Raw genomic sequence first — 15089 nt, forward strand, 5'->3', positions numbered from 1 at the left:
GAGAAGTCCCACTGATTTCTAATTACCCTTTTATGAGGTGATTGAAGACCGTGTTGTGAAAGTGATGGCTACATTATCTTACGTAGGAGAGCGTTAAAATATTTAAAAAGGTGGATTGAGATTAGTGGGAGAGAGTCGTCGAAATGTGCTGGTGTACGAGGGTATGTATGTGTGCTGAACTTCTGTCGCACCGTACGTAGCCAACCGTACTAATCGGAGGCGCGGCGTACAATATCAGCACTTTTCAAAACACAAACATGCATACCGACACTTTACAGAATGTGTTCACTTGAAGGGACATGAGAATTTCTGAGGAGAATTTGTGGTTAATGTTGACTGCGGGACAAATTTATTCAATACGAGAGTTATACTTTTCCATTTAGAGCACTCGGCTTTCAAACAATACGTTATTTTCTCAATATACAAATGTCTCCCTATTTAACGCATTCGTGTTTGGGACACTGCGTTGGCAGTGGCGCACAATCACAAACAACAAAGAAATCAACAACAAAAAATCGTCAATAACGCTGCCCTAAAAGGAAACACAAATATGTAACGTTTCGGGCAAAGGCACTTCATCAGAGCCAAGAGTCACTTCCCCAAACATCCAACTAACCCTGTTAATCGCTTTGATTTACATCGTTTCGATGTTCGTTGTCACACCTTTAAGGAACGCATCAGCCCGTCTTGAACCGGACTCTCACTGTGTACAGGATGCTTCAAAATGTAATGTTTTTAACAACACCACAAGGAATGTGCCTCCGGGCTCTGGAGACCACCTGGAGAATATTCCAGACTGTGCGTTGACGATTATGGCGAACAAGTGGAGACCCTTTGACTTTTTGAAGCTACTAACGTTACATTTGTTATCATGTTACAGTGTATGTATCCGTTCTTTTTACATTCAAAACGATAGTCCCATGAAGTGTTAACACATTTTAAAGCACCCTGGAAATATATTGTTTTCCTTTTAGTGCAGTGCTATTGACGATTGTGTTGGGGATGTATAAATGGATCACCCTCTGTGTGTCTGCGAGAGGTATATTCTTAGGTTTTTTCGGTAAAGTCACGTAGGTAAAACATCAAAATTAATGAAAATAAAATAAAAACAAAAATCACGACGTTTCAGAGGCAACACAAGTCTCCGTCATCAGGTGGGACCGTCACAGCCGAATTAGCTGCATCTGCGAGAGGTGGCGGCAGCGGGCAGGGAAATCCTCGCACACGGCTCCGCGACCTTGCCAAGAAACAATCAAGGACAAGGCTCTCCTCTGCCAGCGATGAGCCAGGCCATTGTGGCACATTCCCGATCACAGTACGGGATGCTCCAGATGTCCTCTGAGCCCCGTTTAAATCTCTAAAACGTAATAATACATTTTAAGTAAGGTTACATTTAAACTGAAATTAGTATGCGAAGGAACAAACAATGTTCGGGGTTAATTAATTGGGGTTCACAAGCCATCTAGACCACCCTGTACATTACTCTTAATGTACCTATACGTGTGCAGTGTCAACGATTCAGAGTTTCTAGGAGGCACTTTCTTTATCAACAACTTTCACGGGCTCGTCCACACACTCTCCACAGTAGCTCAGCCTAGCCTGTACACAACACTAGCCGTCTAACACTGACGGCGCTGACTGAGATAGCCAACTGCTACCCTTCGTAGTGGAATATCTAGCGGAGACGTTAGCGACGACGGCGACGAGACGACAGCGACGACGAGACGAGTCGACTCCCGGAACCGGCAGCCTCGAGTCCCCCGCTCTCGGTTCCTTTTATGCACCCGGCGCGGCCTGGCTCCGCCCTGACCACGCCTCCATTCTAGAACCCGCCAGCAGGTTCCAGGGGCCTCCAGACGGGGTCCTCCGTGACCCTTGCCCCAGTTCCTCCGCCCTGCCAACACACCGTGCACACCCTCACGGCGTGTGTGCTGCTGTCTGTCCACCAAAGCTGCCGCCGCTGTCCACCAGCCGGTGCAATTACACTACACATGCATGCAAAGACAACTATCCAGGTGTGGGGACAACCTACCTATCATCTCCATAGGTTGTTAAAATAGGTACTTTATCGAAAGTTAACAGCAGTTGCCCTATGACCTGTAGTCCATAGGTCCAGTGCCAGATTATCCTAGTAGCAAAAGTAGCTACATATGCTACGGGCCCCACACTTTCAAGGGCCCCGCATTAAATGCTTTCAAGCTATCAATTCCGGTTCAGTGATTCTGCACTTGCTCTATTATTATAGTACTATACTTCTTTCAACTTTTATTAACGACTGGGTGTTTAAGGTTAGCGATTTGTCGTATTATCTGGCTGTATGAAAAAATGAAAAAATACTATTACTTTACTCTGCAATAAAAAAAATGTGTGTTTTAATATTTACGTGTTTTTTTGTTATTTAGGGCCCCTTTATAACATATGCTAAGGCCCCACATTAGCTTAATCCGGCACTGCATAGGCCCCGACCAATGATTAAACTTGCTGGTATCACCTGAGGTGGCAATAATGAAATTGTACAAACATCCTCGAATCGCCAGTAAAAGTGAATTATGCAGCCACCGTGTTTCATACGTTTTTGATTACACGATCCGCTAAATAAATTCGGCACCTTTGGTACCAAATTTTCTCTGGCCCATGGACAATATTGGGAGACTGGCCTGTGCTGTAAAAATGTTGGAAGTTCCATCACTGAGTCAGAGCTGCCAATGAATATTATTAGTACAGCCCAAATTTTATTTGCCCAGGGAGGCACTTTAACTTTTGAATTGCATGCAAAACGCGTGAAACTGTTTTGCCATTCGTGTAGAAGCCCAGGCTGAACGTGTCTTGCAGCTGTTGTAATGAACCATGTGCTACAACTTACAAGTGCAATGTATAATACAGAATTATTCAGGAAATTAATGACAAGTTAACGTGCGATAAATATTCCAGTTACAAAGCAGAATTTGTGAATGAAGATGGCAGGGAAGTATTTCTGCCTGCTCTACATCTGAGAATGTAAACAGGAACTTTTAATCTTTGTCTGAACGTCAATTCTCCCACATTACTGTGTTGATTTTTTACCGAGTGATAATGCATCTAAAATAATATCCGCTTAGAAATATACCTTCAAAGCCGAACAACTTTGAGCAACTATTGATAATATAAAAATACATCTTCACATAAACCTTGCAAAAAATAGCGACAGTCTCTTGTCAATCCACTGCTTGATGAATGCCTATACACGTGTCAATCGTGGGGGATTGTTGGTCAGTGCACGTTGGTGAAGGCAGGTGGGTACCAACACCTGTTCACATATCACTCGCCACCAATGTTAGCCATGGCCAGAAATCGAAATCAAGTTTTGCTGGGTTGATAATAGTGTGCAAACCACTTTGCCACCATTCTCCCGACAAACTTTAGAACTAAAGTACTGCCTAAGACCTAAGTGATTTTATCGTAAAAGTTTAATTACTTGCTAAGTATGAACAAGTACGCGTGGTCTGCTTTGAAACGACACAAAGGAACATTGCTTGACATGGGTTTCGGCACCACTGAGGTTGGAGTGCAACATGGTGTTACATCAGTCATTACACTTTCGATTGATCGTTTAGCCACTCATGATTCCAGCCTAATTTGGCAACATACCTGCTGCTGGTGCTGTCTGAAATGTTCAGCAGAAGATTCCACGACAGGCACTTATCAATTTCACATTATAGTTATTCCCATTACTCTTCCATTGACAACCATAGCAACAACAAAAGCAGGTCATTAATATTCCTTTTTTAAGCTAAGCGGCTGGTTATTGTCAAATATGATATATGGGATATCGATCATAAATAGCACCAAATGACCTATAATAGTAAATGATTGGGTCAGTAACGTCCGTTTTACAGCATATCGCATGATGTGATAGTTTACTATAGTCTGTTAAATGAGATAATATACTTAACATCCTCATTTGTAACTTGAGTAGTAACTTTGTGAGAGTGGTAACCATTGATCTCCAGCTGCTCGATGTATCTATCTTCGTAAATGGTAGCAGGCAGACTTGGTGTCATACTCTAAGGGATCACAGTTATCAGAAATCCTGCCATGCTCGAGTGTATTTTTTATTAAGTGATCTTCAAAACCTCCACGTACAACCTTTGTAAGGCTTGATTAAAAAACAACAACAACAACAAAACCCCCATGTTTGTGCCACATATTTAAAGACCCCAAGAGTTATATTTAGTTTTTCGAGTGTTAGGTTGAAAGTAAGGTACAGACTGGATGATAATTGTGGCAAAGTTCAGCTGTAGACCCTTTGGAGAGCATCATAATGATTGACATCAGGCACAACTGTCTATTTGTATTAGGAACTAAATAAATGGAAGATTTGTCCACGTATTGCTCGGGGTTTTTAGCACACATTTTGAGAATAGCCGTAAACAAATACACTTCGAAGCCTTCGTCTCCAATGACAATCGGTCCCACTCAAGAGCAACGCGAACACGATTTTCATTCTTGAATCCTACTAATAGGGGTTTCCCCCTTTTTTCAGGCAACAAAACTGACACCTTTTGCCAGGAATCATGTTAACATTTACCGCAATACTTGCAGTCAAATGAAAAAAAAACAATTCTCTGATAATTTATGCATTGTCCTTGAAACTGATTGGTCCACACCAGAGACAGCTTTTCTTAGAACCTGGTCTCATATGGTGTTCGACCAGATGACGCCAAAAGGCGCACGTTTAGTTGCCAGGAAAAAAGGGGAAACCCCCTATGAGTATATTTTGGTACTGGCAAAGGAGGCCTTATGATGTAGATTCTTGAATCTTGTTTCCAAGTTCTCTGAAGGTCAACATCCTCGCACAACGTACAGTGGCCTGCAAGGTCTTCTCACGTCCTTCCGTCTCACCTCTGCATGAGGGACTTGGTCCAAGAATGTAATTCTTTCCATGCTCGCACTTCCAAGTGCCCCCAGTGTCCTCACTTAATGGCACGAATGCCGACAATAGCGTGACTCGCCCAGAATAACCTCCACGTGCAGACAGAAGTGGTGGACTATCCAGTGACAGGAGTGCAGTGAGATTCGTGTCGATGCAAGTGAGTATGTGAGGGTCGCTAGCCCCCGCGATCCCTCCCTCGGTACCCCTAACGGCCGGGTTAACCTCATTACTCGCCCCCTCGCTGCTAGGCGAACCGCTGCTGCGTTCTTCACCCATGGGGTGAGAGCCGTCGCTCCAGGATTCCCCTCCCCCGCGGGTCCGCGTAGTAGGCATGGTTAATTACGTACGCGCACACCCACACACAGCTCTGCGCGGCACTCACTCAACCCTGACCACTCACGCTAGGATCGCGCACCTGTATTATACACGTCGTGAACGTGCGCGCACACCCACACACAGCTCTGCGCGGCACTCACTCAACCCTCGCCGCTCACGTTATGATCGCGCACCGGGGGTACGCTGATTACGCACGCCGCGAGCTCACGCATACACAGTACCACACGCGTTCACACTTATAACACGAGATCACACGAGGCCACGATCAGCTATTAATGATTTATTGTCTGCTACGTGGGACTGGTTGTTGAGTCAGTATGAATCGACGAGGCTGCCTACTCTACTAACCCGGAACCTATTCCCTATTTATCGTTCACGAAACACTTTTACCTCCTTACTCACGGTTTGAGGCACTCGACGTTCCGTGGGTTTTCCTCGCTGCTCGCCTCGACACGTCGCACGGACGTCCGGAGGGCAGAGCTGGGGCCGTCCTGGACGTTGGCTTCTCGGAGCAAGAGAGCGATTTTCCCTTTTTGCCCCACTATTTATCCTCCCTACATCAAAGGGAGGCTGCGCTGAACAATGGGCTCGTGCACCTCGAGCCCGCGCACGGCGGTTCCGGCGCTTTTGATATGCTAATCAGTGAGCGGCTATGGCGGCGTACATCCTAATTACTCCCTTACCCTTCCTAACAATGGGGCCTGTGCGCTCAAGCATAATGTTCCCAACCCTCCATGACTATGCGCAAGAGTCCATGCGGTCCCGCTATTCATGCTGTCCCCTCCCTCCTCCGCCTGTCTCGTCGACCCGTGGGGGTGTGTGTGGGGGGAAAATGCGCCTCCACCGCGGTGGCCGAATGCCCCATGCCGCGACCCCACCATATTAAGGCTGGTCGCAGCGCCGCGGCGCCACGTAGCACGGGGGAGGTCGTCCAATTCCCTGATCGCCGGAAACCGTGAAAGTTTAATCCCGATAAGGGCTTCTCGGATAAAAACCGGTCGGCCAGGTGACCTCCCCACGAGCTCTATGGGGGGGGGGGGAATGCGTGCGGGTGTGTTCGTGCGAGGTGAGGTGAGGGGGACGCGGGGTCGGCTCCGTCGCTTGGTGGTGGCGAGGTCTTAGATGGGGCGCCTGCTGAACGGCTTCGTGGCGGCGGCATGACATAGCCCCCCGAGGTGCTGGTCCCCGTCCCGGGTTGACTGGAGCACCTTGCTTGAGCCGCGCCCACGAGGAAACGCTGCGGGATCCGGGGGGTCCGTCCGGCCCTCGTGGCTGGTCTCGGGGTGGGTGGCTCCGTCCTCTGCAGCTCCTGCGGCGGCCTCCTCCTCCACTCCAGCGGCTCTCCCTGTACCTCGGTACCTGCGGGCTGGGGTACAAACTCAGAAGCGGAGGGGTTTAGGGGCCGTCGTCCGCGCCGTCCCCTGGCGGGGTCGGGGCGTCTCGGGGGCCCGGCGGGGCCCATGTAGGGTGCGAGGCCCCCCAACACGAGGGGTGCGGGTACTCCGGGATTACGGGGCCTTCGAGTGACGGGGTTCTCTCTCGCCGGGGCCGCTTTCCACGGTTTTAAGCGGCGGACGTTGACCACCGTCTCTCGATCCCTCTCCCCGCCATAAATTAGTACCGTCCAGGGGGAGATCTGTCGCACCACGGTCCAGGGTCCCCGCCAGTAGGTCGTCAGTTTCCCCACCTGCCCGGCCCCGACGCGAGGGGTGTGTAGCCACACCTTAGCGCCTGTCAGGAATAAGGGGGGTTCCATGCGGGGTCGGGTGCCCTGTTCCTGCCGCCGATGCGCGGCTTCCCCTTGCGGGTATGCTCGACCTCGGGCTTCTCGCAGGGTCTCCAACAGGTGTTCCACGGGGCGGCTTCCTTCCTCCGGCTGGGGGGAAGGGACGCCGAATAGCAGATCTGCGGGTAAACGAGACTCACGGCCGAACATCATTAAAAACGGGGTTTGTCCCGTCGACGTGTGTACGGTGGTGGCGTAGGCGAAAAGGGCGTAGGGGAGGTGTTCGTCCCAATCCCGTTGATTTGCGGCCGCCATACGTTTGAGTTTCCCCGCTAGGGTCTGATTCATGCGCTCCACCATACCGTTCGCTTGGGGGTGGTACGCTGTGGTTCGGTCCTTCTGGATTCCGAACTCTCGGCACAGTGCCTGGAACAACTCGGCCTCGAACTCGCTACCCTGGTCGGTGAGGACTCGTTCTGGGATCCCGTGCTTAAGTACGTAGTGTTCCACGAATGCCCGGGCCACCACCAAGGCCGTTTTATCAGGGATGGCCACTGCCACGGGGTAGCGGGTGAAATACTCTACTGCGACTAGGATATATCGGTTGCCTCGATGGGATCGCGGGAATGGCCCCTGTAGGTCAATCCCGACCAGCTGATTCGTGCGGCTGACGCGGAACGGCCTTAGGGGTACCTGGTATCGTGCCGGTTTCGGCCCGCACTGCTGACAGGCGCGGCAGCCCTGTACCCAGGCCGCCACGTCTTGTGCCAATTTGGGCCAGAGATACTGGCGACGCAGGGTCTCTCGAGTGCGTCGTTCCCCATCGTGGCCCCCGAGTGGGTGGTCATGCACCAGCCGAAGCAGCTGGGGTCGCACCTGGGCAGGAACACAGATGCACCCCGGCTGGCCGGCCTCGGTTAACTCCCGTACCACTCCGTTCTGCACACACAACCGGGCATACAAACCGCTCCAGGGTCCTGGCAGGGCGCTCCTTTCCTCCCGCAGTGCCGCCTCCACTGCCGCCAGATCGGGATCTCGCTGCTGGGTCTGTCTCAGCTGCTCGTCGTTCAGGCCCGGGAAGGCGCAGCCGACGTCCTCCTGGATCCGTCCGATCGGGTCCCGAGCCGCGGGTCCCGCGCTTGCCGTGCGGTCGACGGGATCCTCGGTGCCACCTGTGAGGGCCTCTGTGGCGCACACTGCACTCTCTCTCGCTGGGGGGGGGTCAGTGGCCGCGGCCGCTCGGGGGTCCGTTGCCTGCCGGCAGCGTCCCCCCGTGAAGCACGGGCAGGCCTCCTCCGCCCTTGTCTCAGCGTCCACCGTGGGTCGCCTCGACAAGGCGTCCGCGTTTGCATGCGTCCGGCCAGCCCGATACTCGATTTGCAGGTTGTACTCCTGCAACTGCGCCAACCACCGGGCCATCTGCCCCCGCGGCTCCTTGAATGTGAGAAGGAACTGCAGAGCATAATGGTCAGTGCGTACGCGACATTTCCTGCCGTACAAATACGGCCGGAACTGCTTACATGCGAAAATCACGGCGTACAACTCTTGGCGGGTCACGCAATAGTTCAGCTCGGCCCCACTCAAGGTCCGGCTGGCGTACGCGATGACTCGTTCCGTCCCATCCTGTACCTGTGACAACACCGCGCCCAGCCCGCTGCTGCAGGCGTCGGTGTCCAAAATAAAATCGGTGGTAAAATCGGGGAAAGCGAGGGTGGGGGCGTGGGTGAGGTGGTCTTTGAGAGTGGTGAAGGCCGTCTGGCAGGCCCCCGTCCACTGGTAGGGGTGCTTAGGGGAGGTGAGTTGGGTGAGGGGGCGTGCAATCTCGCTGAATCCCTTTACAAATCGACGATAATAGGTGGCGAGCCCCAAAAATGATCTGATCTCCGTCAGATTCCTTGGCCGTGGCCACTCCACTACGGCGCGTACCTTCTCCGGATCAGTGTGCACGCCTGCCTCGCTGACGCGATGCCCGAGGTACCCCACCTCGCGTTGTGCGATGTAACACTTACGTGGCTTGAGCTTGAGATGAGCCGCTCGCAATCGCTGGAACACCTCTCGTAGCCTGGACCAATGCTCAGACAAAGATCTACTGAACACTATCACATCGTCCAAGTAAATCAGGCACTGTTCCCATTGCAAGCCCCGCATCACCAACTCCATCAGCCGCTGGAACGTCGCAGGCGCATTGGTGAGTCCGAACGGGAGTACTCGAAACTCGAATAGTCCCATCGGGGTGGTGAATGCGGTTTTCGGCCGATCCTCCTCCGCCATCTCCACCTGCCAGTACCCGGACGCGAGATCGAGGGTGGAAAAATATCGCGCTCCGGCGAGGCTGTCGAAGGTGTCATCGATGCGGGGTATGGGGAAGGCATCGCCGAGCGTGACTGCATTTAGTTTACGGTAATCGACGCAGAACCGGGTTGACCCATCCTTTTTCGTAACTAGTACCACTGGGGCTGACCAGGGGCTCGCCGAGGGCTGAATTATGTTATCGCGAAGCATGTCCCCAACTGCCTCTTTGATTTGGGCGCGTTCGGGTGCGCCCACTCGGTACGAAGGGAGTTTGATGGGTCGGGCTGCACCGGTGTCAATTTGGTGCTTAACAAGATCGGTCCGACCCACGTCCGAGTCGTGCTCACTGAATACGTCGGCATACTCCCGCAGTAACTCGCGCAGCCGATCGGCCTCTCCCTTAGGTAAATCCGCCCATGGTACATGTAACGCGTCGAGCAGGGGAATGACCTCGGCTCGGGGAGTCGGGCCGACTCGCCAGGCCAGGTCCTGGTCACCCTCAGGACGACCGGGGTCTTCAGCCCAGAGTGCGAACACCGAGTCGTTAGAGTGGCGTGCGTGCAGGGGGTGTACAGTGGCTATCGGGGTGCGCCGCCGCAGTATCGCTGGGGTACTGTGGGGGTTAAACATCCGCATAAACAATCGGCCCCCATCTGCGTTTACCAACGTGGCGGATCCCACAACCCCATACCGTTTTGCCAACTCCGGGTGAGGAGTTAGCATTACCTCCCCTGATGGTCGGAGCGCGGGGTCGGTGGGGGATGTTGCCACCGGCACCAGCATCTCGGTGAGCGGGCCGATGGTGACTGCCGTCGCCAGGATAGCGGCCACAGGTGCGAAGCGGGGGCGCGTCGGTTCTCGTCCCAGGAACGGTATCCGCTCGCCGTTGCTCTCCATGGTGGCGCATCGCTGGCGGGGTTGCACGTTGAGTCCCAGCCGTTCTAAGAGGTCGGTACCTGCGATACACTCGTGACACAACGCACTCGACACGTAGAACTCCTGGGTGCACACCTGACTGCCTATGCGGACCTCTAGGGTGGCTCTCCCCAGCAGCCCCATTCCGGCTCCGCTCGCCGTGTGCAGCGCGCGGTCCGGTGCCTGCAGGTGACGCACGTCGACCCCGATCGTGCTGCAGTGCGCTGCGCTCACGAGCGAGGCCACCGCCCCCGTGTCTAGCAGGATTCGGGTACGCACTCCGTTAACCTCCCCTTCCACCAGCGACGTGGCCCCCGTGATCCCCGCCACCAGCTCCCGTAGCCAGTCGCCAGGAGTCACCGTTTCCGTGGGCGTTGTTGCTGGAACCTGTGTGGAGATCACTCGCTCGCCATTATTCTCATTATCGTCTATTTGTATCGGGACCGCGTCGATTGCACCCCTAGTTGGTCCGCTCACTAGGAGGCGTTGGAGTTTAACCCCCGCGCCTGCCGAGCTCGGGTGATTTCAGGACAGTCTCTCACTAGATGCCCTCGGCGATCGCACATATAACATGCCCGGGGAGGGGGGGCGGTTCCGTAGCGGGTCCCCTGTCCGCTCCCTCTCCCTCCCCCAGTACGCAGTTGCCCCACATCGGACTCTAATTGGGACACCCTCCCGGCTAGTCCCCCTACTGTCGAGCGTAGTTCACCCATCTCAGACTGGAGGGTCTTCACATTTTTATTTGCTTCCTCGCGTACTTGGTGTACCTGGCTAGCAATATCTCCCATGCCGGTCTGTAACCCAGCTACCCACCCCGGAGTTGTTTCGCTGGGTCTCTGGGGCTCCCTTGCCCGTCCCCTTACTGCAATGGCGAGCTCTTCCTCCTCGTCGGAGAGTAGGCTCGCTACGGCGCACTCTCGTCCCCTCCCTCGAGGCTGCGCGCGCTCACCCGAGAGTTTCTCGCATTTGCGCGCGCGCTCGACGAGGGTGTTAAAGGAGAGTCGTGCACCGTCTACATTTGGCTGCCACCACGGGGTGCGTGCCAAATATCGTTGGATTTTACCGGCGGCGAGGCCCTCAATTATTTTGGCCTCGTACTCTGGGTACGCGAGCTGGGTCAACATGCGTACATCCTCGGCGTAATCTCGCAGATCCTCGCCGGGTTGACGACGGCGTGCCTCTAAGGCCGCCTGCGCATCCTCCTCGTCATAGGCGCCGAAGCGCCGTTCGAGTTCGCACATTAATTTTTCCCACTGATTTTGTGCGCTTGCGGGCAAAGCTTCCACAAAGTCAGCTGCCCGCCCATCTAAATGTAACTCTAACTGCTGCAACGCCTCCTCATCTGACCACCCATTAACTTTTTTAGCCCCTCTGATGCTGCGGGCAAACGATTTCCATGATGGAATTCCTTTGCCCGTAAATGTGCATTTGATTTTAATCTGGGTTGGGGGGCCTCTTTCGCTTGGGGGTGCGGGGGATCGTCCCGTTTCTGACACCAATATGTGAGGGTCGCTAGCCCCCGCGATCCCTCCCTCGGTACCCCTAACGGCCGGGTTAACCTCATTACTCGCCCCCTCGCTGCTAGGCGAACCGCTGCTGCGTTCTTCACCCATGGGGTGAGAGCCGTCGCTCCAGGATTCCCCTCCCCCGCGGGTCCGCGTAGTAGGCATGGTTAATTACGTACGCGCACACCCACACACAGCTCTGCGCGGCACTCACTCAACCCTGACCACTCACGCTAGGATCGCGCACCTGTATTATACACGTCGTGAACGTGCGCGCACACCCACACACAGCTCTGCGCGGCACTCACTCAACCCTCGCCGCTCACGTTATGATCGCGCACCGGGGGTACGCTGATTACGCACGCCGCGAGCTCACGCATACACAGTACCACACGCGTTCACACTTATAACACGAGATCACACGAGGCCACGATCAGCTATTAATGATTTATTGTCTGCTACGTGGGACTGGTTGTTGAGTCAGTATGAATCGACGAGGCTGCCTACTCTACTAACCCGGAACCTATTCCCTATTTATCGTTCACGAAACACTTTTACCTCCTTACTCACGGTTTGAGGCACTCGACGTTCCGTGGGTTTTCCTCGCTGCTCGCCTCGACACGTCGCACGGACGTCCGGAGGGCAGAGCTGGGGCCGTCCTGGACGTTGGCTTCTCGGAGCAAGAGAGCGATTTTCCCTTTTTGCCCCACTATTTATCCTCCCTACATCAAAGGGAGGCTGCGCTGAACAATGGGCTCGTGCACCTCGAGCCCGCGCACGGCGGTTCCGGCGCTTTTGATATGCTAATCAGTGAGCGGCTATGGCGGCGTACATCCTAATTACTCCCTTACCCTTCCTAACAATGGGGCCTGTGCGCTCAAGCATAATGTTCCCAACCCTCCATGACTATGCGCAAGAGTCCATGCGGTCCCGCTATTCATGCTGTCCCCTCCCTCCTCCGCCTGTCTCGTCGACCCGTGGGGGTGTGTGTGGGGGGAAAATGCGCCTCCACCGCGGTGGCCGAATGCCCCATGCCGCGACCCCACCATATTAAGGCTGGTCGCAGCGCCGCGGCGCCACGTAGCACGGGGGAGGTCGTCCAATTCCCTGATCGCCGGAAACCGTGAAAGTTTAATCCCGATAAGGGCTTCTCGGATAAAAACCGGTCGGCCAGGTGACCTCCCCACGAGCTCTATGGGGGGGGGGGGAATGCGTGCGGGTGTGTTCGTGCGAGGTGAGGTGAGGGGGACGCGGGGTCGGCTCCGTCGCTTGGTGGTGGCGAGGTCTTAGATGGGGCGCCTGCTGAACGGCTTCGTGGCGGCGGCATGACAAGTACACATTTTCTCTGGGGGGGGGGGGGGGTGTGCTTGTGTTTCACCGGTCAAAAATTAGAGAATTAAAGTGACGCACAGCGTTGAAATTTATTTTCCTAAAAAGTAGAGGCTGCATGGCTTAAACGTTGAGACGCGTTTTTTTCCGGAAAATTATGTATTTTTATTTTCACATAACCTGCTATTAGGTCATTGATACACAAACAGATTATATTAATACAATTCTAAAAAGTCATGAATTATTTTCTGTTGGTTGAATTATGATTATCAGACGATATGGGGACCTTCATCCAGCAGTGGTTCCGAAATATCTTTAAATGACTAAAATTGTACAGGACAATTTAGGTTATTCAGCTGTTCCTAAAAAGTAAAAAGGGTGTGTGAAATGTGTTTTTTTTTAGATTGAAGAGTATCCAGGATGAGTTTTTGGCTTTCGAATTTTGGAATATCGAATTTGTAGGCACAACTTAGAATTTTATTTATTTAACTTGTACGGTATTGCACTTTCATGATTGTCATTGTTTGTGCACTAAACTGAATAACTTTTCATATAAAAAAAATATGTAATATGTAATATTTTTTCACGTAAAATCCAATCAATAAAACAATACATTTAACTTGATTATTTCTATACAAATATTTTAACAATCAAGCAAAAGTGGTCTAAAGTACGTTGTCACGTGGACATTACGTGACGGCACGGAAAAACACACAATGTGACGTCACACATTCAGATTAATTATTTTTTTCTGAAATTTCATATCTAGGTTAGTTAACGTGTTTATTTAATGGACGAATCCAAAAATATAGGGAACATATAATTAGCACGTACTATATGAGGTTAGGATAAATGTGAATATATACATGGGAAAAAATAAAAGCAGGTATGGGTACACATGTGTATTTTATCGACCCTTGAGTGATGATGGACTGAGTGGATAAAGGTGGGGGGTTGATCTACCTCGTGGTTAAAACCCCAGCTGTTCTATCAGCTGGACAACATCACTGCCATGTAATTAAAATGTATACAATAAAAGCCCCATTGGAAGAAAAGTGTGTTCGCAATTTACGAAGATAGAGGCTGGCTTGTTAATTTAAACGCTGTCTCGTTGGTAATGAAAGTTATATCATCTTAGAGAAAAAATCCTACAATTAATCTCAAGCATTCGTTTCATCTCCTGTGGGCGGTTACATACAATCCCTTAAGTGAAATTTCGCCCCCCTCCTTCCCCCCTTATTTCACACTCATTCACATCGCGAAAAAAATTAAAATACCACGAGATATTTTAGGAAAACCAACCGCTGAATGAATACTGGTAGCAGTGACCAAAATGCATGTTGCTTTAGGCGCATGCAGCGCTAACGCCATCTACTGACCAGTGCGAACTATTTTCTTGGTTCTTTCGTTAAAGTCACGCAATAATAAAATAATACAAATAAAACAATACAATTCTCACATTTCTATTGCGACACAAGCAATCATCATCAGGTGTGAAAACCACAGGTGTGGTCGTGAAAATTGCATTGTTTTATTTGTATCATTTTATTATTCCCCTTCTACGTGACTTTACCGAAAGAACCAAGAATATGAATCCCTGCAGTCACGAAAGCTTTAAATCGAAAGAGTGCGAACTGTGAACTCGGAAGGGCAAACGGGATGTGCAAATAAGCCGTGCGTTGTGTCCTGCGGACTTGCATTGGCTGCCTGCCCGTCTCAAACTACAGGTGCCGACTTGTGGCCACACGGCAAGGGCATCGTATACACCGAACTCGGTGGTTCCTTTGCTGCAGACTTGCACCCTTTTTGGCTCACAATCGTAAAAAAAAATGTATGTTAATAAATACATCGGTTTGATGACGCATAGTTGTACTTACGTGTCCGTGCTTAATTTGTATTTCGATAATGTACCTTCTATTAAAAAAAATCTCTCCGTGTCTCGCACTCCCAGAAAGGGCATCTCGCATCCCCAGGGGCACGGTACGTGCACCCCAGGTTAAGGACCACTGCTGACTAACTCTACACAGATGACAGAGTTCATTGCCTCTCAGACAGACTATGAATGGGGAACATG

This window comes from Lampetra fluviatilis, chromosome 19 (assembly GCF_964198595.1).
Source record: "Lampetra fluviatilis chromosome 19, kcLamFluv1.1, whole genome shotgun sequence".
NCBI lineage: Eukaryota > Metazoa > Chordata > Hyperoartia > Petromyzontiformes > Petromyzontidae > Lampetra > Lampetra fluviatilis.